Raw genomic sequence first — 26632 nt, forward strand, 5'->3', positions numbered from 1 at the left:
ACATTTATAGATAGTATAACTATGCATGGATGCATACATTGAGGATGAGAATAGGGGCCAGAGTAGAGTAAATATTAAGTAATAATGAACTATTGGGACAGTACAATTTCACTCCGTTAGTCGGGTGGAAGTTCGCCAATTTGTCTGTACTTACTCTGTAGTTCAAGTACGGAAATAACGTAGGAACCTCTTAAGATGTAAAGTGAGACCTGCGACCAATGAAGGGTGGGATCTGGAAACCCCAGGGCCGAGCGAGTTAATATTATGCGCCTACAGTACTTGAGTGCTGATGCCTATCGCGTCTTAATGCGATTACAAGTTCATCTCTTCACCCAGCGAAATGACCAACGTCGGCTCTTTTGTAGTCTATTGGCCCTGGTGCGTAAACTCGCAGACGGTAAGCAATTTAACCACCGCACTCTTTCCGGCCTTTTTCTGTCCGCGGAGACAACTGCGGCAATGAACTTTTTGTCTGACTTCAAAGCTGCGACCATTTCTCACCAAATACTATTTGTTCAGTCCGATTTACAGCGGTACGGCGGCTCTTTGCACGTTTTCCCCTCCGTTTTACCTTTCTGTATTTCAGAATTTTAATAAGCAACTTTGCTGTCAGCTAATCATTACTTTTTAATTGACTTCCCCATTTCTAACTGCTTGCAGCCTTTGCGGCGCGGTGCAACGTGGACCTTAGGCATTCACCTTGACCTCTCGTTTAAACAAATAAAGCAGAATGCCTATAACTTTTATTTACAATTAAAAAGAATGCAATTTGTCTTCTTTATTTACAATGTTTGATACTTTTGCCGTTGTAAATTGCCAACTTTGTGTTTTTGTACTTGACTTTAAAATGTCATGCATGGGTTAGTGCACTATTGATCTTTCCGCTGTTTCGTTTGAGTTGCCGGTCTCGCTCTTATTCATTGTAGAATTAGGTTGATCTGATTTCCATGTTCCAGTGAACAAAGTCGACCTGTCCGCAGTTGGAGCAGCAGAGTTGTGGTCTAAGTACCAAATGAGTGCAAATGAGCTCGAATCTGAACTGTGCCCGTGGAAAGAAATTCTTATTAAAGGTGAAAATGGTTTCAATTTGCCTTGCAAACTTTTTTTAATCTGTCAAAATTCTCTGTAAAAAGCGGCGCTTTAAAGATAACACTATTCTTGAACGTAGGGTGTAAATAATTATCAAACGTGGAACAAACCAGGCATTTAGAGGAAGTATAATGAATGTTTTACCTTTTATTAGTTCACAGGATGGTATGGAAATGTTTTTTGATTTACAGAAATACTCCGTGTTTAAGGCCGACGTCTATGGAGTTAAGACTCCATAATGTTACTGAAAATAGGCGCGAATATATGCAAAGCAACAGTGTCTTTGTGAAGACTATTTTAAAATCACAACACCTCCATTCAGGCTAACACAAAATGCGGCGATTCGCATAATTCCAAAAGAACTCCATTCGGTTGTCCCATTTAGATTGCAATCGATGTTATGCATTGGTAAACCGTGGTTTTGAAATATATAATTGATGCAATCGAATTTGCACCAATACTAAAAGCAAAAAATGATAGAAATTAACAAAAGAAATTCGGAATACACACCGTCCTCCCTTGTGGGGTATTGTTAAATAGAAATATATTTCAGGTTCTTGTGCAACAAACCCTAATTCGCAGTCACCACAAACCATTTATTTCCCAAGTGTTGTATTTCCTCCCAGACCATTTCATCGATGCCGCTGTGTAGTATTACCAGTTATCAACAGTTTTGCAAAAACAGATATTTTCTCCGATGCTAGGGACATATTAAAATAAAATTAGCATATTTCTTAAACCACATCATTCTGAAATAGTGCTAAAGACGGAATTTAAAAAAAGAATCGTCCAATGATATTTTATATGTTGAATTAAAGTTTACTGTTGTAATATCAAACTAAGAAGGGTCCCGACTGGAAAGGTCCCCTATCCTTTTTCTCCAGAGATGCTGACTGATCCTCTGAGTTACTCCAGCACTTTGGTTCTATCTTTAGTATCAACCAGCATTTCAGTTATTTTTTCTACCTCTGCTTCATTTTTATCATTGTTTATTTTGTTTAAATTTAATTGCAGGTAAGAGTGTTATTTTAGAATTTAGTTTGTTTTTAAAATAGTATATAGATTAAATACCACCCCTCTCCTAAAAATCCCCTTTCACTGGGGAAATATTGTCAACAATGTTAACTGTACTCTGGGGAGAACAATTTAAGATATAGACTTATTTTCGAAAGACCCCTGCACCTCTGTACTGTGCTGGAGTTATTTGCATACACTAAGAAATAGGAAAAATGTCTATATGTCAGGAAAATTCGGGGTTAAGTACCCGCTTATCTCTTTGGGCCTACATCGGGTTGGGAATTTACTAACCATTTCCACGATGACCCAATGGAAATAAAGCTCCAAGGTGAAATGCAGGAGTTTGTTTGCCGAATGTTGAAATAACTATGGTGCGTTTGGATGTTGGCCAAGTTCTGATGAGCATTTACTTAATAAAACAAAAGTGGGACGATTAGAGGACAAAGTAACCAAAGGACATTGGATGTGTTGTGAGCAAGTTATTCTGATCAAATTCCACCGAGTCCTCATTGAAATCGATGTTTCATAGTTTTATTCTTCGCTTCCGACGGTGAATCCTTTGGAATTCTGTTTTACATTTCAGCTCAACTAACTCGTTTACCTGCGTCATCTTTAAGTGGCGCTTCCCCCCCCCCCCCGTTCTTTCACCGCCAGTTGCGAAAGGAACAAATGTGTTAATTGCAGTATACTTTCTTTTAGCTCATAATCCAATAGTTTGCCTTCCAGAAAAAAAAGGTGGCCGGCAATAAACGAGCCGTCGCTTCAAAAATAGATATTTTAAAGTGGGAATGAATAACCGTGGTGTTATAATCAATTTTCCATTTTATTCGGGGGGGGGGGGGGGGGGGGTGCATCAGCGGCATTTTCTTCCAAAGCGTGGAGAATGAGACAAACGTCCAAATTAAGAAATGACGAACTGCAAGTTTATCGTTCTCCCCTATAGCAGGATTAACTCAATGTTTTTTTTAAACGAGCATCTTGGCACATTCCACACGCTTGATTAGCAGAACCGTGGCAATCTCACGGTGAAACCGGAGTTCCCTTACTAGAACACTGTGCACTTATTTTTGGATCGGTTACAGAATCTCAATAAAATAGCAGTTAAAAATAATGGTAAAACAGTCAGACTGGTACAAATTAACTAACTGTGCCTTTTAGGACACAAGCCACAAGTCACCTCGAAAGGACGTTTCAAATAAAATGTTAATTTCTGTTTGCAAAATATTCGGTTGGGAAATACTTTCGTATTGGCGATGAGGCGATATTATCGTTATTCCAACAAGAATGACCATTACACCAAAAACCCCGACATTTTTTGCTTGCTGGTGTTAATAAGGAGGGATGATTCCTTATTGGCAAATTCACACAAAATATTAGTAAGTCGTGCTATTTACCTCAAATTAATATTTTACTTCAAAAGTACGTCAAAATATAGAAAAAGCATTAAAGATAAGGGAAGCATATATTTCCAAACCTTAAACCTATAAGCCATTCTGCCCGCCAAAAATAATGTTGTCGCTTTCTGCGATCACGTGGTCGGATGTCGTGTCGCCTTGAACCATATTACAGGGATTTATGCATTCCCTATAAATACACGAACAAACTATTAAATGCAAGGTTTAGTACAAGTCCTAACCCTCCCAATGGTCATTCTCTCCGTAGATGCTGCGTGACCTTCGGGGCGTTTTTGGAACCATTTTGTTATTGTTGGAGGTAAAAAGCTGGAGAAACTCAGCGGGACAGGCAGCATCTCTGGAGAGAAGGAATGGGTGACGTTTTGGGTCGAGACCCTTCTTCAGAAACGTCACCCATTCCTTCTCTCCAGAGAGACTTCCTGTCCCGCTGAGTTAGGCCAGCATTGTGTGTCTATCTTCGATTTAAACCGGCATCTGCAGTTCTTTCCTACACATTTTGTTGTTGTTTTTGCCTCATATTTCTTGAATACCAAGGCCCCTGCAACACTTTGGTACTGACACCTCTTACTTTATATTTACGTTTGCTATTTAGTCCGTGTGTGTTGGCAAGGCAGCTTTCTCTGCGTTAGTGAAATGGCGCTTTTGTTCTCAAATAAAGAAACATTTATGAACTGACCTCCTCGGACAAATCCGGGCCATAGAATTGATTTCTTACTCGAGTTTCCAGCACTTTAAATTTTCACAGGAATAAACATCCGCTCCAGAAGGTGCGACCGGTGCGTTCCTTGGGGGACTGAGTCCAGGGAATAAAGTTTAATTCTGGGTCCTGCTTCAAGGTTAGACACAGCGGGAGAGAAAACAAGTGGGCGACAGAAATAACAACAGAAGTTCAGTCATTTGAGGCCAGTCGTCGCGGTCATAAAGAGCTAAAGCGCCGGCGGAGGCAACCAAATTCCTACAAGGCATTTCTTTTCAATCAATCCAAACAGTTGAAACACTCGGATACTTGCGCAAGGAGACATGTCAGACATGTTATCCGTTGCCAGTTTAAACTTTGAAAACACCACGACAAACATCCACGATCAAGTACAATTAGTTGACCGGATTGTTTTCACGGAGACGTGGTTTTTTTTTTTTTTTTTTGCATTTAGAGTTTTATTCAAATCTAGCCCAGTAACGAAAGGGAACTGTCAGTGGAGAAATACGAAGAGATGTGGAGATAGAGGGAGAGCAAGAGAGAGAGAGAGGGAGAGAGAGGGAGAGAGGGAGAGAGAACGTGGGTAGATTGTAAGTGAGGGCTGAAGCGAAAATACCAATCTCACGGTTGCGCTGATGCAGCTTTTAAAGCTTGCGATTTATCCCAAGTCGTTGTATAAAGAACGCACACAGCAGCCGGGGGCTTTATTGCCTGTCTGTCTGTCTGTCTGTCTGTCTGTGTGAACTTTATGTGCTTGCAGACAACTGGCAGCAGATTAAAAAAAAAGACAGAGACAGCGGTGCCTCTTATAACAACATCAAACTTGGCGGTCGAGAGCGAGAGTCAGATAAAGAGATCTTTACATAAATAAAGGCCAAAAAAAGCTTTTAATCAGGGACCTGAAGTTTATTTGACAGATTGAGTCGGATTTGTTATCAATTTTGGGAAGAAAGCAGTGGTAGGATCTGAAAAATGTTGTTTTTTGAGTAACATTATTTGATGAGGAAAAACTACGTTGGAGAGTAGACTTTCCTTGCTCCCTTAAAATATCCGGAGCCAGTAGCCTAAGCATATTTTCAGTTGCATTTACGCTGCCAAATTCCTCATACGGCTTTTAACTTAAAAAAAAAACCAAGATCGTCTCTTGCTCGGGACCAGATCTTGAAGGGCTGCTATTTGTAACTGTCTTCAAATGCCGAAGACACGAACACATCTGCAGTGATTCGAATTTTAAAAATTCTTTAAACAGAGACCAACGTGTAAAATCCTCTGTCATTGAGACATCCTGGTACAGATGTGTAATGTTGCCATTCCTCGCCAGAATGAAAACCCCTTAACTATGAATACAGTGGTGGATTACAATTTAGAAATGACTCCGAAGGCACTAAATAATTCTGAAGGCCCCTTACAAGAAAGTGCATTATTTTCTCTTCAACAGTGAAAGTAAATTTCAACGTTTAATTTTCAGTTCACGGCATTGAACGGCCCGTGGAGCGCATTAAATACCATCTCTATAAAATAAAGACCAACAGGGGCGCCGACAGTTACAATGGTTGCTGCACCTTAATGATAGAGAATATTCATAGCAGACGCTGTGTATTACACAGGCTCCACTCATTTATTTGCCGAAAACTAGTCAATTCGATACAATGAACCATGATTTCCCCCCCTATTAACTCCTGCACTACAATGTTTAAATGTCAGAAAGTACAGAGCCGTCGAGATGTAAGATATTACAATTAATGTAATCCTCATTTCAATTTGAACATGGTTCTATTTCTGTCAAGAGGATAACAAGAATATATAATGTAAGGTGGAAAGTGATTTGGTGTTGAACTGAATACCCTATTTCTCAAACTATCGATGCCTTGAAAAATGAATCAAGATTTATTTAATGGTATGTTTGTTGGATGTGGTTCTGAGTGAAAAGAGCAAAACAGGCATTAATGGCAAACATATAATTGTTTTTAAGATTAAGTCGTCTGCTTAAATTTGGGGACGGAATCCATACTGGAAATACTCACAGACTGGGATTTGTTCCCCCGTCCAAGTTGTATAATTTGAGTATCTTGCAACATCCTAGTCTTTGCCTTAAACTAAACAGTTTTCCGGCTAAACGTTGAGCCAAGGCCAGGAATTATCTGATTCCTTCCATTTGATAATAGTGACAAATCTGAAGATATTTCTCACTTCCCATCTTTAAGCGTTTTACATTTAAAGTGTCCGGTTTTATTACTTTTAACATTGATCAATTTCAATAGCAGCGAAACGTCCAGAACAAGTTTTCATGCATTACATCTTTACCGGTATTGGAAACGTAAAAATAAACTCGCGTTCTTACCATTTCGTATTTTTCCGAGTTTAAACTTGAAGGATGGGGGGAAGTGTTTCCTTAACATCGGTAATTGATTAGTTTCAATTGGCAACCGGTCTAGTGCTGATCTTTGCTTAGATTTAGTTTAGTTTAGTGTTGTCATGTGTAACGAGGTACAGTGAGAGGGTTTTCTGTTGCATGCTATCCAGTCTGCGAAAAGACTACACATGCTTTACAACTAAGCCGTCCACAGTGTGCAGGGATATAGCGTTTAAGGCATATAGCGTTCAGTGCAAGTCAATATAATGTACGGTTATCCGAGTAACTTCTATAAAATTAAATAAAATAGTTTGAGAGTCGAGACAGGTAACCACCTTTCAACACATTTTTCTATTCTTTAACCCTAATTTAAAGTCAATGTTATTTCAGTAGTCGAGTTAAAAATAAAAGAAATACGAGAGAGCCAACAACAAAAAACGAGAAGAAAATGGCCACGTTTTTAAATGTGAATTAATGAGTAGAAGCAATTGTCAGGTGTGAAATAGGCTCGCGGAGCAGAATGCTGGAACAATGACACCGGTGTTTAAAGAAGTAGGAAGTGGTTCCCGCACGAATCCACGATTTCAACTTGTAGATATATACACGGTCAACGTTGTCACGAGTTTGGAGGGGCAATGGTGCCACTCTCAGATGACGTACAACTCGGGATGGTGGTTCTGAGGATGGGAGGAGTTTGTTTTTGGAGGTGGAAGTTGTTGGAATATGCAATAACCTACCGGTTTGCTCCGGAGTACCTGGCAAAAGATATCATACGCCTGGAGTATACAGATGAATAACCATTTTTACAGTGCAGTAAAGCAGAGGCCATGCAGGAAGGATAGGCAGCCAGTTATTCCTTCGAGTGTGGGAGACTACACGCCGTGAAATGGCTAAGATATTTGGAAATGTATTAACATAACGATGTTTAAAATTACGATACAAGCTGATATGGTCAGAAAATTTGTAATTACATGCCCACATATGACAAATAAACACTATATATATATTAGTATATATCTGTATATATGTATATATATATTAGTCGCTATAAAGGTGGGTGAGTAGGGTGCACTGGCGTCCGAGTCTACTTAACCACACGTCAAATTTGATAGTATGTTTGTTGCTTGCGGTTCTGAGGGAAAATGGCAAATTTCGCATTAATGGTAAAAAAAAAATATTATTTAATAGATTGTGTCAAATGAACTTGCCAGGAAATTGAGATGGAAACCGTATCCCAGCGCTGATTCAAGTCAATACAAATGCTGCAATCTTGAGCAAAGGATGAAGTTCTGGAGGAACTCAGCGGGTCAGGCGACATCTGTGGATGGAGATGGATAGTCAGACGATTTACCTCCACAGATGCCGCCAGACCCGCTGCGTTCTTCCAACACTTGGGGTTTAGCGCAATATTGCAGCGCAAACGTCTATTGTGGAATGTTAAGTAAAAATGTTATTGCTCTAGTTAAGGTGAAATGTAACGTGATAAGATGGTGAAAACAAAGACGTCTATTCTGCCCACCTGGTTTACTCCACGGCCACCCCAGTTCCGATCCACGTATCCTTTGATTGTCCCACCCACCAAAAATCTATCGACCTCGCCAGAAAACGATGTCAACAACTGAACGACCGAAGTACCTGGAAGGTGGAAAAATGATTTACAGGGATATCAACAGAAATTAAAATATGGCATCAACAAGAAACAAAATGACAGCGTTTGTTTCAATGTCAAATAGGGGAGGATTTAGATGACTGAAATGTACAGTGCTCATTGGGCTGGGGGAAACAGCGGGCCATGTGTGATTAGATGGTCATGTCCGATAAAAGATGATCATGAACAAATCAAACGAAGAATATAGGAGGAGAATGTGTCCGAGGTAGTGCTGAGAGCGGAGACGTCGCTGTTACATGAAACGCACCAGTAGATAACATCCATGGACTCAAGGGAAGGTCTAGACGTGAAACCAAAACCGACGGGCAGATACTTATGCAGAGAATTGTAATCCTAATCAGGGTTCTGACTTATGAGATGGATAAAAACTGCTGGAGTCACGGGTCAAGCAGCATCTCTGGAGAAAAATAACAGGTGACGTTTCGGGTCGAGACCGTTCATCAGACTATGTTATGAGCATGCTTTCAATTTCATATATTGATTGTTCTATTTAGATATCATTACTTTTGCCTTGAGCTATTGTTGGAAACATATTCTGGCTTCATGGCAACTACGGGCAGGCATTTTTCCCCGTACTAGATGTTATAAATGTGTAATAGCACCGTCTACTTTTAAAGTTCTTTTGTATTCTTAGTGGATACATATGAAAAAAATCTTCCTGGGGATTGTTTGCTCCGGTCAGTTAACATTATACCTTGTGATCATCTGGGTTCAAGGAATTATTCTCTCTGCAGGCCAGAGAATAACTCATATGGTTCCTCGTGTGGCTTCGAAGTTAAACATTCACCGAATTGCTGGCATTTTAGTCACCTTTTCCACATTCACATCTTTATTATGCTTGATTTCAGTCATAAAGGCAGCGCGTAATGGGCACACCAAGAGACATAAACAGATCTCGAGGAGGAATGTGGTATCACAACCCCCGGCAACTCATTGGGAACCAAGGAGGCGAATTACTCGGGCTCACAGATAGTTTCAAATAAATAATTAAAACAACTGGAAGTTTAATTATTAATTTCAGCTTCAGAAATCGAGTGAGCAACATGAATTAGCATCGTAATAAATGACTCGTGGATCCGACGAGTTGGTGGATTCCGTTGCCTTATTTCGGAACGCAAAATCTTATTAAAAATGCAGGTGAGGAACATTCTGTGAGGAACATTCGATGCTCGCCCTTGGAACATTCTCGAATAATTAAATCACACAGACCTCACCATTTTGGACGCTGTACTGGCTAAATGCAGCACGCCAACGTGAATTGTATTAGGCGTAGGAAGGAACTGCAGATGCTGGTTTAAAACCGAAGAAAGACACAAAAGGCTGGAGTCACTCAGCGGGTCAGGCAGCATCTCTGGCGAAAAGGAATGGGTGACGTTTCGGGTGGAGACCCTTCTTCAGACTGAGAGTCAGGGGAGAGGGAAACGAGAGATCTCGACGGTGATGTAGCGATATATAAAACAAATAAATGAAAGATATGCAGAAAATTAACGATTATAAAGGAAACATGTAATTGTTAGCTGTGGCCTGAGTGAGAACGAGTACAGAATTTTATTATATACGTTCCTGATTTTAAAAAAATCTAGACTGTAATTTTGCAATTACAGAAGGATTTCGCTTTACCATCTCCATGTATTAAGATATGTTGGCATCAATTCACATAGTGAAGCCCAGGTTGAAAGCCATCAAAATGCCCCATGATGAGAGTACCACTCAGGGTTTGAGATCCCTACAATAGGCGTTTAACATGATTAAAACGTGCAATTTAATTCTCTTGAACGGGAGACCCTAGAATAAATATTGTCCCGGCCCATAAGCCTGGTACAAGCGAGCAGATGTTCCCGGGACCACCACACTCCAAATGGAAATTCGAGCTGAATTTATCCTTGATTACCTCCGCTAGTTTAACATCTCAAATTCCATATCCCACGATAAAACCCTTCTGCTACGCTCCGAAATATGCACTAATCAGGTTCAGGCACTCGTGGAATAGGCCGCAGGAGTTTGCCCAACCACAAAGAAAGAAGAAATGATATTAAGTCTCCACACCTATTTGCCTCCATCACGACCCTCAGTTTACTGAGCACAGGGGCAGGAAATATGCACTCGATCAAAGCAGTCTTCAAACTATTGACAGACTAATATCATTTCTTAACTTAGTAACTGCACGGTGGCGCAGCGGTAGAGTTGCTGCCTCACAGCGCCAGAGACCCGGGTTCTAACCTAACTACGAGCGCTGTCTGTACGGAGTTTGTACCTTCTCCCCGTCACCGCGTGGGGTTTCTCCGGGTTCTCCGGTTTCCTCCCACACTCCAAAGACGTGCACGTTTGTAGGTCAATTGGCTTCGGTAAAATTGTAAATTGTCCCTAGTGTTAGTGCACAAGTGATCGCTGATCGGCGCGGACTCCGTGGGCCCGAAAACTCCGTGTCCACGTTGTCTCTCTAAAGTCGAAAACTCATCGCTATTTTTCAGCACGCAGCGACAATTGATGAATAATTCAATTCAAGGTTAAATGCAGATGGGTGCATTTTTGACTCGAATTATATTAAACGATGCTAAGAATTAGGAAATACATTATTAACCGAGAGAGAAACTGGCCATACAACGTGAACGCCCCGAACAAGTGTCCAATTGTCTGTAGTCTGTAGTCATCGTGAACCAGAGCTGGACAATGTAAATACGTGAAAGGATCTTCCCAAAATAAATCCACGAGTGCACTTAATTTGTGGAAACCCTGAGATTCACCACGTAACCGGTGTATTGATAGTTATAGACAATAGACAATAGACAGTAGGTGCAGGAGCAGGCCATTTGGCCCTTCGAGGCAGCGCCGCCACCCAATGTGATCATGGCTGATCATCCCCAATCAGTACCCCGTTCCTGCCTTCTCCCCATTTCCCGTGACTCCGCTATTTTTAAGAGCCCTCTCTAGCTCTCTCTTGAAAGCATCCAGAGAACCTGCCTCCACCGCCCTCACCGCTCTCTTATAGTTATCTTATAGTTATATGATAGTTTGCATGCTTTGGCATGCACTGGAGACAAAGGGTAACACATCACCTTAGGTGTACGAAGCAGGTTCATAACATCTAATAATTGCCGGAGAGACTCAGCGGGTGCAGCAGCATCTATGGAGCGAAGGAAATAGGCAACGTTGCCTATTTCCTTCGCTCCATGCAAAGAGTTGAACAATCTCCACTATAGGAAATAGGCAACGTTTCGGCCCGAAACCCTTCCGGGTTTCGGCCCGAAACGTTGCCTATTTCCTTCGCTCCATAGATGCTGCTGCACCCGCTGAGTTTCTCCAGCATTTTTGTCTACCTTCGATTTCCCAGCATCTGCAGTTCCTTCTTAAACATCTAATCATTGCCCATCGGTTATGAATGCAGCGTAAATTAGTCACTGTCTGCCAAACGCACGCAAAGACGTCTTCACCCCGAATCTAACGTTCGCTCTAGATTTGCATTTGGAATGATCAGGCGACGATTCGGGTCGAGACGAACCCAATTGTCGACAGTCCATTCCCTCCTGGCGCGCTGAGTTCCTCCTGCACTTTGTGTTGAGATCACGGTTCCGGCATCCCTGCAATTGCTCGTGTCGCCTTTGTCCCAAACGTCCTTGTATTTTCCTCATTGGTACATCATTTGTTATTAACTCGCAACGGGCAAAACCAAAGAGTGTATTTATGTCTTTGGTTTCAATGCCACCATCCCTATCTCTAACTCTCTCTCTCTCTCTCTCTTTGTCAATCGCCGTTCAACTCTCCCCGCGAGTGACACATGAACAATAAAGAACAAAAAGTTGGACCAAAAACTAAAGCCCGGGTCAACTTGAAAGGACGGTGAAACCGAGACATGTTGCAATCGTGCAGTGCAAGCCTTCCCTGTGTCCCCTGGTTAAACGCGGAGAATATTCTGATTTATTAGAATTGTGTTTAAGTAGAAGTCTCTGAAGGGTGAGGCCGAACTAAATGTATTTCCGTCGGAACTTTGTCGCCTGCTCTCTATTTATTCCCAGGACGCAGGAGAGAGGGTGAAGGGGGGGGGGGGGGGGGGGGGGGGGGGGGGGGGGGGGGTTGTGGGCAGGGGGGTTGGAGGGAGGTTGTTGAGAAGGTTCGCTGGCCGAGTGACAGAATCCAGCCCTTGATTAAATATGTCCAAATTTAATGCACGGGTCCAAATGTCCACCATAACACAACTCAATGATTCGAAGCCTAACATTAAATATCTTTAAAAAAATATATAACAGCGTTTGTTTGTAGCATTCTTTCTTGCATTTCTTCGCGAGGTGGAAGTTTCTTCGCGTTCGCGCTGAGATCATCTTTCTCCAGGGACACGTTGATAAACACATTTCTCGCCTGAGTTTCATCCATGTTGGTGAGCACGTGTCGGCAAAATAAGTTTTACAAAATGCTCCGAGGAACTGCTCTGATGTATTAGCAGAGGATATGTGAAGAAGGGCCTCGGCCCGAAACATCGCCTATTTCCTTCGCTCCATAGACGCTGCCTCACCCGCTGAGTTTCTCCAGCATTTTTATCTTTACCTATTAACAGAGGCAACCGTGTTTACCCGGAATTCTAATCACCGTCATTAATTCCACCATGTTTGTATCTCCTTGATTAGATGTTTTTCGTTTTTCTGTTTATATTCCATCTCCAGTCTCCCTTCCTCGCCTATTCCTACTTTACAACAAATCCCCCGACGTCTCCACGTCTTCATATTCGCAGCCTCAAACTCCCAACTTCGCCAGTTCTCTGCACTTTCATCCCTCGATGCTACAGCATTACAACTATGGCCGGATGCCTGTCATACTGAAAGAATATTTTGAAAATTCTAATGCTCCCGCGTGAAAACAATACCATATATATCTCTCTTAATTTTTGCTCCACATTTTCCTGGCCTCTTTTAACGTCTTCGCTGCCCTCTCCTCCTCCGCGGCCCCTTTGCCTCTGTATCTCCCTCGTCACCTTCTTGGCTATTGTCTTCCATCTGTCTCGCCCCTCTCTCTCTCTCTCCCTCTCTCTCTCTCCCTCTCTCTCTCTCTCATTCACTCTCCACCTCTCTATCTCTCCACCTCTCTCTCTCTCACTCCCCCCTCTCTCTCTCTCTCTCTCTCTCTCTCTGACGCCCCTGCCTTTGAACTTCCGTCAGGTCAAGGTCACCTTTGACCCCGGTGTCGAGACAAACACATTCCACCAACAGCAGAGACGTTGAAGTTTCGCTCAACAAACGGATCAGTTTCACGGTCGATCCCCGGGAGCTGCAGCCTCGAAACTGGGATTCATTCGCCGCAGTTCAAATTTGGCGCCGGTTATTTTGTTCCGTTTGGCGAAAGACGTGGGCGATGGATGATTCCATGAATAATAAATACGCGGCAATAACGGCCATCCATCGTTGCTATGGCTACAATTATATTTAACTGAACTTTAATAACACGTTAACCAAATCAGCCTCTCGAGGCGTCCATCAATCAATGCAGCCGAGTAGACAGACGGGGCGGAAAGTAAACTCCGCGCCGGTCTCGCACAATGATAACAAATCCTCACAAACAAAACCAAGGATTCTGTCCTAAAAAAAGCTAAATAATAAGGGCGGCCAATCTGCATAATACGCAGGGCGCCGCAATCAACGTAACAGCAGCAATATTATGCAGACACTTAAACAATCTGCCGCGAGCAACCCGAGCGGACCAAGGAGCGAGCGCAGAATCGGCAACCCTTCCAGGCTGAAGACCTGAGCGGCGACCGTGTTGGATACGTACCGGGAGCGGGGTTGCCTGCAATGGCCCGCGGCAGTCTGACAGGTGAGTGGCTACACCTTCCTTGTGACCGGTCACTGGCCGAATTGTTGAGAATCTATTCACGTCATGGAACACTTGTATTAAATGGACACAGAACTCAACGCCAATGGGACAGGTGACCCGCCGGTACATCAGATACTCCATGGTTACTTCATTACATTACTATTATTAATCAGCAAAATGCAATTATCTGTCCATCGGCACTGGTTTGTGGCTCTGGAGTTTCTCCCGAGGTTAGTCTCAGCACTGAATGTGGCAACCGGGCAAATAACTCTTCCGATTCACTGAAGGTAGATGTGAAGAAGCGCCTAGACTCGAAACATCACCCATTCCTTCTCTCCAGAGAGAGGTGCCGCCTGTTGCGCTTTTTGTGTCTGTCTTCAGAGTAGATCTGTGCTATGTATTTGTGGCCCGTTCCCGCTCTCAACTAGTCGTGATACCGGTACCGTGCGGGATGTTCGGCCGATACTGTGCGGCCCGCTGCTGATGTTAGTAAATGCATTCGTTCCACGTTACATCGGCGGCTCTACAGCAAACTTTCTGTGCATTCACTTGCTTGTTCTTGATCCACCGGATGCTCCATTCATCGAGCCTCGGTTCTTTGCAATTGATACAATTCGTCGAATTTCCAATGCATTTGCTTTGATGGTTTGTGGTGTGATTTGAACGCGGTGGTTGGGGTAGAGTGGCGGCGGTTTCGGGACGAGGCGCGTCGTGCGCTGGTCTGTTCTGCTGCTCCCAGTAAATTGATGCCTCTTGCAAATGGTCATCTTGCCGACGCACAAATTAATCACTCGGCAGGAAATGTCTCCCGTTTCATTCATGATTTTCAGCTACAGAATCTGGTTCTCATTCCAACGTGACAGGTTTCGTCTAGATCTCGACGTTAATATCAGGTCCAGCGGCCCTTTAATATAACGAGTAATTTCACATCGAGTTAATAACTACATAACTACTGATTATCGTGGAGTTTAATTCTCAAGACGATCTGTTACCTGTATTTTATACCCCCCCCCAAAAAAACTTTGCAGGGTTAGGTAATAGAATATTAGTTTTCAGTGAGGAATCTATATGGGCGGCAGCTTACTACCCCGGGGAAGACTCGCCCATGAGCTCAAGTCAAGACAAGTCAAGTCACTTTTATTTCTTTTTTTTTTTTTTTTGATTTAAATCTTTTTATTTGAATTTCACAGCAATTTGCATACATACAATGATAACAGACAGTGACAGTCAAGGCATAATTGTACAACAGTATGTAAGCGACCCTCAAAGCCCTTACCCTTACCCACCTTCAACCCACCCGAATCAGGTCGGAACCAAACGAGGACAAACAACACTCACATACATACACATCCACACAAATATGGTAAGATAAACGAAACAAAAAGTACTAAAAAAAAAAAAAAAAAGTGGTCACTAATAACAGTAAATAAGTAATTAATTAAATAAATAAGTGTGGGGAGGGGGGGGGGGGGTTAAGGGGAGAGCAGCTGCAGTAGAGCAGAACAATGGTGGAGAGCACTCAGTCCTCTTCCGAGTCCGGGGACAAGTTGAGAGAGTTAACAAGTTCCAAGAAAGGGTTCCATGTATCTAGGAATGTCTTGGTGGAGCCTTTGAGAGAGAACCTAAGTTTTTCAAGCTTTAAATTGTAAAGCACCTCCTTAATCCAGCGGGGGTGTGTCGGGGGACAGGTGAGCCTCCAGTTAAGCAAGATCAGTCTCCGGGCTAATAAGGTTGTAAAAGCCAGAACCCGTTTCAACGCAACAGAGAGGTTGGTGTTGGGAGGGGTACCGAAAATGGCTGACAGTGGGTTTGGAGGAATAGTCTGGCCATAGGCTCTGCTTATCAAGTCGAAAGCACTCCTCCAGAAGGCTGCTAACTTAGGGCAAGACCAAAACATATGACTATGGTTGGCAGGAGATTGATTACATCTGTTGCAGGTGTCCCTAACAGCGGGGTACATTCTAGATAATCTTGCATTTGTGTAGTGGACTTATTGAAGGACTTTGCATTGGATTAGGCCATGACTGGCACATATGGAGGAAGAATGGGTCACTTTTATTTCGATAGCACATTTAAAAAACAACTCTCGTTGACCAAAGTGCTTTACATTGGTGGAGGTACTAACGTTATACAACAGTGGTTCATAGATTAAGTACATACATAAATACATACATATAGCCCTCCCTCAGAGGACGTCAAGAAAGGCTTGAGAGTAAAGATGAGTTTTAAGTCTCGACGTAAAGGAGTCGATGGAGGGGGCCGTTTTGATGGGAAGAGGGATGCTGTTCCATAGTCTAGGAGCTGCAACCGCAAAGGCAACCGCGGTCGCCCCCGAGCTTATGCCTAGACCGAGGGATGTTCAGTAACCCCAAGTCGGCCGATCTGAGGGACCTAGTCGGCTCATTTGGAAACACAGTAAACAATAGTAGGCCGCTTTAATGCACAAGTGTCTTTGAAATTAACGTGTATGAAAAGGAACTGCAGATGCTGGTTTAAAAATTATTTGAAAGTAACTTATATTTTCCGACCTGGACCTCAAAGGTATATGAGCACCAACGCCATTTTATTTCTGTGTGGAGACGTCCTAGCAACCGCCAAAGAGCCCAAAGACAATCAGACATGTAACATTATAACATGTTTATCGTGATACAGATAGGAAAATAATAATACCTCCAACGGAGTTTCCTATCGTTTATCGTGGGTTTTTTTAGCGAACACGTCAGGACAATTGAATGATTCAAGTGTTTTTGACTCATTGAGGCAACTTGATTTGTGGAAACCAAACCTTCAAATATAAGAAGCAGTGATGATTTGAACCGATGTGTAACTTAAATATATATCACAGCATGATATCTAAATGAAATTCGTGGTATTATTGCACGTTTTAATTCTACAAACTCAGCAACAGAAAGAAAAAAACAAATTTGATCCTCCTGTGGTATTAGTACAAGGCGATCACAGAAGGTTGAAGTGCCTATCGGCGCATTTGTGGAGCAGCACTGTCCTCAAGTGGTGAAGCTAAGTATTGCAATGGTGACATGTATTTTCCAGTTAGCCATCTCCTGCTGAGAAAAATGGTTTCTAAAATGAGGTTATTGGAGTCAATGCTCCTTTTTTCCCCCTGAGCAAATTAAAAGTAGTCAATGTTTGACTCTGTAAATGAATAAATATTTCGCATGGTCGGTCAGAAATCGTGATATGATTCCACTTTTGCAAGATTACTCCAACACTGTGTTAGGCATTAACGATGATTAATGTTCTACAGGTCGCTAAATATTTTATTGTGAACAGTGAAGTAAAACAAAGGATTGCATTTTAAAGCCAATTGGTTTGGAGACATCCCCTCTTCGTATCATTTCCACGGCCAAGTGTGAAGGGGATATCATATACAATCGCATCCGAAAATATTTAGTCTACACAGTTGCTGTATTTTTAATGCAAACCCATATGTGAAATATCAGTCCACGTGTAACTGATTTTGGAGCAAACAGCATGTTCTAAGGAATACTTTACGCCAGCACGCAACTGTGTTTAATTGTTCTCGTTTAGTTCATTGATGAGTCCAATACTGTTTGTGGCGCTGGTTTTTTTCTCCAAGGTGTATTCGTACCACAACAAGGATTCGTTGGAAATCTATTTGTGTCTTTTGACTGTTGATTAAGTTTTCCTAGACGCCGACGCCGTGTACTTAATAGGCAGCAGCTGCAGACTTCCAATACCAGTTTGGGTTGCTTGTTAGCAGCTTGCAACCGCGACTTTAGTGGGGAAATCCCAGAAGTGAATATAATTTTTTTTTTAATCGAAAAGGCATAACGTAAAATACAGGATTGTATCGGATGAACTAAACTAAAAATGTTATGGTGTATGTTGCATTTTTCGTGTAGCATCTCATTCATAGGTTTTTTTTATCAAGATACTGCTGTCGCTAAGAATATTGTGTTTTGTATCTAACTATAGACGCATTGCGTTCAACTTCTAGTTTGACCAGGCGCCTGGTAACTATGTGGATTAAATGTGAGCAGGGCATGTCACGAAATCTGTATGCTTTACATATAATTATTCTAAATGTATTTCAATTCGAGTGCCAAATTCTAACGTTTATGCACCAATAGCATCAATAGTAAAATAAATAATCTAATCATTTTAAATGTTTGGCCTGGTGATGATGTTATGATCTTACAATCGCTGATTTAGTTGTTGAAAGCAGCCTGATCGCGGCCCAAGGATTAGCATCTGGTGTACGGTTGTCCGGAATAAATAGTTGTATTAATCTAGCGGCCTCAGAGCTCTGTAAAATGACTATGTTATTTATCAAGGAATCTCAATTCCAGGCTCCGGAAATTGAATAGAAAATTAGAAGGGAAATTACTTTTATTTTTCCTATATAGAAAATGGATGGAACTGGGATTTGGTGATGACGTGTGGGGCGTCAATGTCAAAGTCAGATGGAGAGAAATCAGGAAAAGCAGACAGAGCCTTCAGCAATTCCCAGTGTGAGGGGAAGAAGTGCTGGAGTAATTGAGCGGGCCAACGTGGACACGTTTATCCATCTTCTCCAGAGACGCTGCCTGAGTTGCTCCAGCAATCTGTCTTTTTATGTAAACTAGCATCTGCAGTTCTCTCTCTCTCTCTCTCTCTCTCCCTCTCTCTCTCTATTATATATAATTACATGAGAGAGGGTATATATAAATTAAAATGCCTTTTTGTGACGTGGCGACTGCTACTATACAGCACGTGTTTACCAGAAACGGCTAGGTCCGTAGGAAAGGATAGACAGACAGACAGGCAGACAGACAGCCAGACAGGCAGACAGACAGACAGACAGACAGACAGACAGACAGGCAGACAGACAGACAGACATACAGACAGACAGACAGACAGACAGACAGACAGACAGACAGACAGACAGACAGACAGACAGACAGACAGACAGACAGACAGACAGACAGACAGACATATAAACAGGCAGACAGACAGACAGATAGGCAGGCAGGCAGGCAGGCAGGCAGGCAGACAGATTAATAGATAGATAGTAAGATAGATAGATATAAATGAATGGACAAATCAACAAATATATAACATCAGCAAGCCGAATTACGCAGGCTGATTAATTGCAGTTCTCTGAAGTTGTAATATTCCTGAAATATCTCTGAAAAATACCTTCCCCTATCTACATTTATTTATTATTTTGTTACTTTATTGGCATGTTAGTGGTGCAAACAACAACATTCAGGCGCACATGCTCAAATGTACAAGATAAAAATGACAATTAAATAACTAACAAGTGAGATGGTGAATTTATTAATGTTTGACGCTACCACCTGGGGCTTCTTGTTAAACTTACATTTTCGATCAGGCTTCATGCTCTGAATTTTAAGTTTCAAAGAAATGAATGTAGAATGATGTGAAACTGAGTTTTTTCCCAAAAATATGGAGGGGGTTCGAACAGACTTGGAGAGAAAAAGATGACCTCACCTTCACCTTGAAATAACCATAAACACAGGTTAATTTGACATTTATTTATAATACGTTACTAACAAGTGAGAGGTTTGAAAAGATTTGGAAGAAAGGAGTGATCAGGAAACGATGGCATGTTTGTCTAAGGCTTGTACTTGATTCAACTGCTGTTATTGAAAGAAGGTAGACGTCCAGAGAAAAAATAAATAGCCCTGCAAGGAAACAGCGACGGGGCGAGAAGAAAGGATCACGCCATCTTCAACTTGGCGAACTGAGGCGGGATAGACAGATAGACAGATAGATTGATAGATAGATAGATAGATAGACAGACAGACAGACAGACAGACAGACAGACAGACAGAGAGACAGACAGACAGACAGATAGACAGATAGATAGATAGATAGATAGATAGATAGATAGATAGATAGATAGATAGATAGATAGATAGATAGATAGATAGATAAATAGATAGATAGATAGATAGATAGATAGATAGATAGATAGATAGATAGATAGATAGATAGATAGATAGATAGATAGATAGATAGATAGATAGATAGATAGATAGATAGATAGATAGATAGATAGATAGATAGATAGATAGATAGATAGATAGATAGATAGACTGATAGAAGGAATGGTGGGTGAATGGATGGATTCAGAAGACTCTGCCTACTTGTTGAATCATGCTTCTGACTTCCACCAGTAGAACATGGATTGAATGGAGGGACAATCAATCTGAGTGTTTTATTGGTTTCATCTCATAAGGTCGTAAGTGATAGGAACAGAATTAGGCCATTCGGCCCATCAAGTCTACTCCGCCATTCAATCATGGCTGATCTATCTCTCCTTCCTAACCCCATTCTCCTGCCTTCTCCCCATAACCCCATGACACCCGTAGAGTTTCATGTGCTGTTGAAAATTGCGCGATGTGATTTCTGTGGCTTATTCAATTCTAAAATGGACTGTGAGTGGATTGTGCGGTGTATTAGATCATGGGTTATTTGTTGGGTGCGCGCTCTCGTTTCTACCGGAGGCTCCCTGTAAGATTCCGGAATTATACGTGAAATTAAACTAGAAAGGCCAGCGAGTCCCTTCGAAATTCCCTTCTTTCTGAACTAAATTCGAACCCCTTGCTTAATATTTGAATATTTTTGATGGTTTCCATTTGGGGTTTGAGTTGAAAAAGAACAACGATCAATTTTCCGTGATGTTCGGCCAGAAATATTGTGGACAATTAACCGAGGGCCCTGGAATCAAATCCAACTTTCCACCAGTTTGTTACTTGATGTCGATCTTAAAACAGGTGTGCGTTGATCTTATACCGCTATTGATTCGAACGAGTAAATACATTGCAGTCGTTGCAAATTCATTCAACTCATGCTCGCCGTGTTGAGCTGTATGTTCACATAGATGTATATGAATAGAGGGCAGGTTCTGGCTTTCAGTTTGTGTTTTTTTTCCGCCGGCGTTCCAACGCGTTGTTTAGAGTGCTGAGATTTTCCTCTTGCGACGGGCAGTTTCCTGACATAGAACAGACGGTTTTCTTTGTGGAAAAACCTTGAAGGAAAATCCCAAAACGCTGGATACGAGAACGCCTCGACATGTTGTCCAGCAATGCATTTAAAAATTACTATTGATATTAACAGAGTTGAATAAATGTCACATTCTTTGCCGGGGCTGAAACTTGAAAAGCCCAAGATGCCGTCGCCCATTTATATTCTACATTATCAAGTATATTTCTCAACCGTTTTTTTTTGTGGCCTGCGCCGATTTTAGTTTTGAAGTTCTCTTTGGGGTGTTTTTGAACGAAAGATAGGCGCGCTAGAGATACGCAAACGTAAGTGGTGAAGAATGAAGGGTTATGGTGCTGGCCCGTCGTGGTTGTACAGTCTCGCGTCTCATGTGAAGAGTTTATATGAACAGAAACATGGAGACAATGCAACTTGCACTTGCTGCAGTCTAACGCATCTGTAAACGTAATACAGGCAGATAATCTATAAGTAACAAACAAAAAAAAAACTAATAAGTTAATATCCACAAGACTGGAGTAATAAACGAAGTCCTTCGTATAACCAAAGACACGCCATTGAAGTTAATTGTTGAGGTCGGTCTTGTGCAGTGTTCAGGGGCTTGTTGGTTGTTGGGAAGAAGCTGTTCTTGAACCTGGTCGTCACGGTTTTCAAACTATCGTTCCGTTCCCTGTTCCTGATGGAAGGGGTGAACTAAGAACGCGACCAGGTTGAGGCGAGTCTCTGAGCTAGTGAGCACAGGCATGAAGGCCACAGTCAGCAGCGCGGGCTGAATAGTGGATCCTGTAAATCTGTATTCGATTACAATTTTCTCGTAAATTTTTATTTTAAATTAGAATTTCGCCGGTGACATCGTTGACGCGATATGGGTTGGAATTCGAAATTATTGCGCGTCCCTGGAAAGTAATTCCTGCAGGAATTTCTCAAAGCTAGAGGGGGCCTGGCGCCATTTTATGGTAGATATTGTGTACACAAAACGTTGCTGCTTCCCCCCCCCCCCCCCCCCCCCCCCCCCCCACCTTCCTCTTCCACTTGGCTAATTCTGAACGGAACATTATTAAACCGTGTTAACAACCGTGAAAATCTCACCCAATCCAGGGCGAATTCTTGCCTCAAATACGAGGTTATGGTTGCGAACCTTTGATGAAACAATGTTTAAAGTGCGGTTCATTTTACTGCTGCAGTCTTCTCCATTGCTCGCATCTAATTTAAATAATTTGAAATTATGGTACATTTTTCACCATCTGACCACCAGCACCGTAGACCAAAATGTGAGCATTACTGCCTCGGGTTTTATTTTTGACCGACCTGGTAATTGTAGTCGTAAATCCTGTGAATTCTGTATATTTCTTGAGCTGCATAGAAAGCCGAGGTCGGTCTTGGTAATTCCTCCGGTTGGAATAAGATGAAGGAACAATCCCCGCGCCCATGATACACGAGGCGGAAATTTGCAGCTTGTGTTTTCTTTTATTTTGATCAGCTGAAATCTCAGACGGATATTTTTCCACAAAGTATAGTTATTTTTAAAGGCGCCCTGCCTATTGCATTGGTTTGTAGATCCAAGCTTTCAGCAGGATATTCGTCTGACGTTAGCCAAGGCCGAGTGCAATGATCACCTTGAAGTTCGCGTCTGAACAGCTCTTTAAAATTACAGATGGCGAACAATTGCTCTGAATTTCTGCTTTCATTCGAAGCATTATTCCATTCCCTATACATAATCCCATTTCTTATTAATGTAGCGAACCCTATTGCGGGCCGAGGCAGTACTTGAAATATACTGCCTCAGTATAAAATTACTGGAAATATTTATTACTTGATAACATTTATGGAAATATCCTAGGTCTTAATTGAGCGCCCGTATTAATTTCAGTTGTGTTTAAGAAGGATGTTGGAAAATCGAAGGTACACAAAAATGCTGGAGAAACTCAGCGGGTGCAGCAGCATCTATGGAGCGAAGGAAATAGGCGATGTTTCGGGTCGAAACCCTTCTTCAGACATTTCAGTTACCGTTCTGGAGAAGATCCACAGTTTTGCAGCGGTTTGGCCTTAACTATATAACCATATAACCATTACAGCACAGACACAGGCCATCTCGGCCCTTCTAGTCCGTGCCGAACACTTACTCTCACCTAGTCCCATCTACCTGCACTCAGACCATAACCCTCCATTCCTTTCCCGTCCATACACCTATCCAATTTATTTTTAAATGATAAAATCGAACCTGCCTCCACCACTTCCACTGGAAGCTCATTCCACACAGCTACCACTCTCTTCGGATACAACCCATCTCCAGCAAGCTCCCTCATCACAAATAACGCGTGTTACCGTGTGTGTTACGTGTTACCGTGTGTGTTTATCCCCGATTAGCATACAATATGGATTGTCTCGCCTTTGTTTCGTCCCTGTGTGGATGAATAACACAATAGAGTATCCAGTTCGTAATTTGTTGGTAGTGCCCCTTCCGACCTACTCCATGTCGTAGACTTGTGTGTGCATATACCTGTGTGTGGTAGGGCTGGGAGGGAGAAGGACGTGAGCGAATGGATTTTTGTATACTTTACTGGGAGAGGAGATCATCTCCGTTTAAGAAGGATCTGCAGATGCTGGAAAATCGAAGGTCGACAAAAGTGCTGGAGAAACTCAGCGGGGTGCAGCAGCGTCTATGGAGCGAAGGAAATAGGCAACGTTTCGGGACGAAACCCGGAAGGGTTTCGGCCCGAAACGTTGCCTATTTCCTATAGTGGAGATTGTTCAACTCTTTGCATGGAGCGGAGGAAATAGGCAACGTCGCCTATTTCCTTCGCTCCATAGTTGCTGCTGCACCCGCTGAGTTTCTCCAGCACTTTTGTCTACCGAGGAGATAGTCTCAATTATTAAGGCGCCTTGCTGAGAACTAGTGTCGAAGGTTTGGGTTTGATGTACTTCACTCAACTCTCTGCGAAGTCTCACTCCCTAACTTACCCTTAGTTTTAGTTTAGTTTATTGCCACGTGCAGCGAGGTACGGTGAAAAGCTTTCGTTGTGTGCTTCGAGCCAGCACCGCTATCCAACATGATCACAGCTGATCATCCAGAATCAGTACCCCGCTCCTGCTTTCTCCCCCCTATCCGTTGATGCCGTTAGCCCCAAGAGCTTTGTCCAACTCTCTCTTGAATATATGATTACAAATGGAACCATTTACATAGACACATAGAAACATAAAAAAACAGGTGCAGGAGTAGGCCATTAGGCCCTTCGAGTCTACACCGCCATTCAATATGATCATGGCTGATCGCCCAACTCAGTATCCCATCCCTACCTTCTCCCCACACCCCCTGATCCCTTTAGCCACAAGGGCCACATCTAACTCCCTCTTAAATATAGCCAATGAACTGGCCTCGACTACCTTCGGTGGCAGAGAATTCCACAGATTTACCACTCTCTGGGTGAAAAATGTTTTTCTCATCTCGGTCCTAAAAGACTTCCCCCCCTTATCCTTAAACTGTGACCCCTTGTTCTGGAAAAACTTACAGTGGAAAAGTACATGGTATGCATTGGTATAGGTGGCGTTCCCCCACCCCGACCCCCTTAACTCACGCATCGCCCCCCCCCCCCTCCACCCCCCCACCCCAATCCCTTTTCATGGGTCTTTACATTCACCTAGACGGTGCCCAAATTACAATACTTCTGGATCTCGGTCTAAGTAGGATACAAGATTACCCTTCATTGTATTCTGATGGAATCGGTATCACAGTCATTTCTTTTGCAGAAAAATTGACCACCGGCGCAATTTGGTTGACGTGGCAATAACACACTGTAATCTGCTGTTGCGGGGTTTGAAACATCACCCGGTTATGAATTGCAGGCGCCCTGGTCTCCATTTAAACAGGAATCATTTCAGGTGATATGTTTATAGGGGTGAGCAGATACTTCACACAAAGTCAATAACAGCAAAAAGCACGAGATCGATCCCATTGCAAAATTACATGACATCACATCTTGAGATTTCAAGAAAAAGGCGTGGAGTTTGAAGGTTTAGTTTAGATTGGTGAAGAGCAGGTTTAATTTGGATTGGAAACGACAACTTCGCCAAATCTGCAGTTAGTTTGTCAGATGTCCATAAAATACTCCTCTCTGTCAACGACTGGATTTAAACTTTTGTGTTGATAAATATCTGCAGTTGGATCCATGAGACCGCGCAAACAGAGGGATTTACAAAATTGATTTTAAAAAAAAAATTATGTGAGTTTTTTTGGTTCTTGAGTTGGCTTCTGTGCGTAGATTACACGGGTCCAAAATAGTCACTGTCGGCTCAGGGACAACCTATCTAGTAGACGTTACTTGTTCTTTAAAAAATAAACAAAATTGCCGTTAACTTTATTGTGAACCTTCTTCAGAAGAAGGGTCTCGACCCGAAACGATCATCCATTCCTCCCCTCCAGAGATGCTGCCCGTCCCGCTGAGTTACTCCGGCTTTTTGTGTCTATCTTCGGTTTAAACCAGCATCTGCAGTTCCTTCCTGCACAAACTTTATTGTGAAGTCGTGTTTGCACTGGAAATTTGATGTTACATAAACACCTTAGGTGTGTGTGCATGAACTCAGACTTTATAGTAATGCATAAACAGTCCAATAGTTGATCCTTTAAGGCGGATCTCTGCGAAATATACCGCTGGTCCGGGATCGCTTTAGTTCGGAAAAGCTCCACGCGAATGTGCTTTAATATTCGCTACATCCGCAGGATTATCGTTAATTTATTTATTGTCATTTTGATTTATGTTGGTGTTCAGCTCCCGAAGCAGCCGTGCTGCAATAATGTATTAAATTAAATATAGCAGGTTCTAAGCATGTGAACTGTCAATAAATTACTCGGTTTTATCGCTGAAACAGCAAAGAAGGGGTTTGAAGGGTTCGATAATTTAAAAGGGCAACGGGGAAAGGACTGGGATACAAAATGAAGCTGATAAGTGAATTCTGTTTTTGTTACCGTTGAACAAATACAGGGTACCGAAGGGTCTCGGGGGGGGGGGGGGGGGTGCTGTGGGTAAATAAGAAAATACAGACCGAAATATTCTTGGTTTCAGTGGCTGATTGTAAGGATTTGACCTTACGCGAAGGGAAAATCTCGATGGATCGAATCCTGAAACCTAATCCAGTCCCTTGATAGAATGTCGGGCAGTGAATGGTTCCAGGACAGAAATGTATTATCTGTTGCAAATCATGTGCGGTTCATTGTTACATACGGTGTTTATAGAATAATGTATTAGATTTGGGAACCATTTTACGCAGCCAATGCCGCGTGTATATATGTGTGTACACGTTATATGCCACCATCACCAAATACAACAAGTTTACATTAGTTTAGCTGCCAAGACCATGCCTGTGCGAGAACGTATATTTTACATCAAGCTTCGGTGCAATTAACTCCAAATTTTATGCTTAATCGATGTAAGATTGTTAATGTCATTTAACTGCCTTACTTTATTGAAACCATCCATTAACACCCAGACTTTCTAATAAATTACATATGTGCATGTTGTGTATATTCCACCTTATACATCCCGCTTATTGTTGGAGGTGCCGATATTGTAATAAAATTAAACTATTTTGTGTCCATTTTTGATTCA

At 42.2% G+C, this 26632-nt stretch overlaps 1 long non-coding RNA gene across 1 annotated transcript; it reads left to right on the forward strand.

Annotated features, from left to right (window-relative positions):
- The first annotated feature begins 288 nt into the window (after nt 1-288).
- LOC116981830 lies at nt 289-9320 on the forward strand. Its single transcript, XR_004414296.1, has 3 exons — nt 289-397; nt 927-1070; nt 9089-9320. It is a non-coding gene; the product is annotated as an uncharacterized LOC116981830 (long non-coding RNA).
- The last annotated feature ends 17312 nt before the right edge of the window (nt 9321-26632 follow it).

The sequence above is a fragment of the Amblyraja radiata genome, chromosome 16, assembly GCF_010909765.2.
Source record: "Amblyraja radiata isolate CabotCenter1 chromosome 16, sAmbRad1.1.pri, whole genome shotgun sequence".
Taxonomy (NCBI): Eukaryota; Metazoa; Chordata; class Chondrichthyes; order Rajiformes; family Rajidae; genus Amblyraja; species Amblyraja radiata.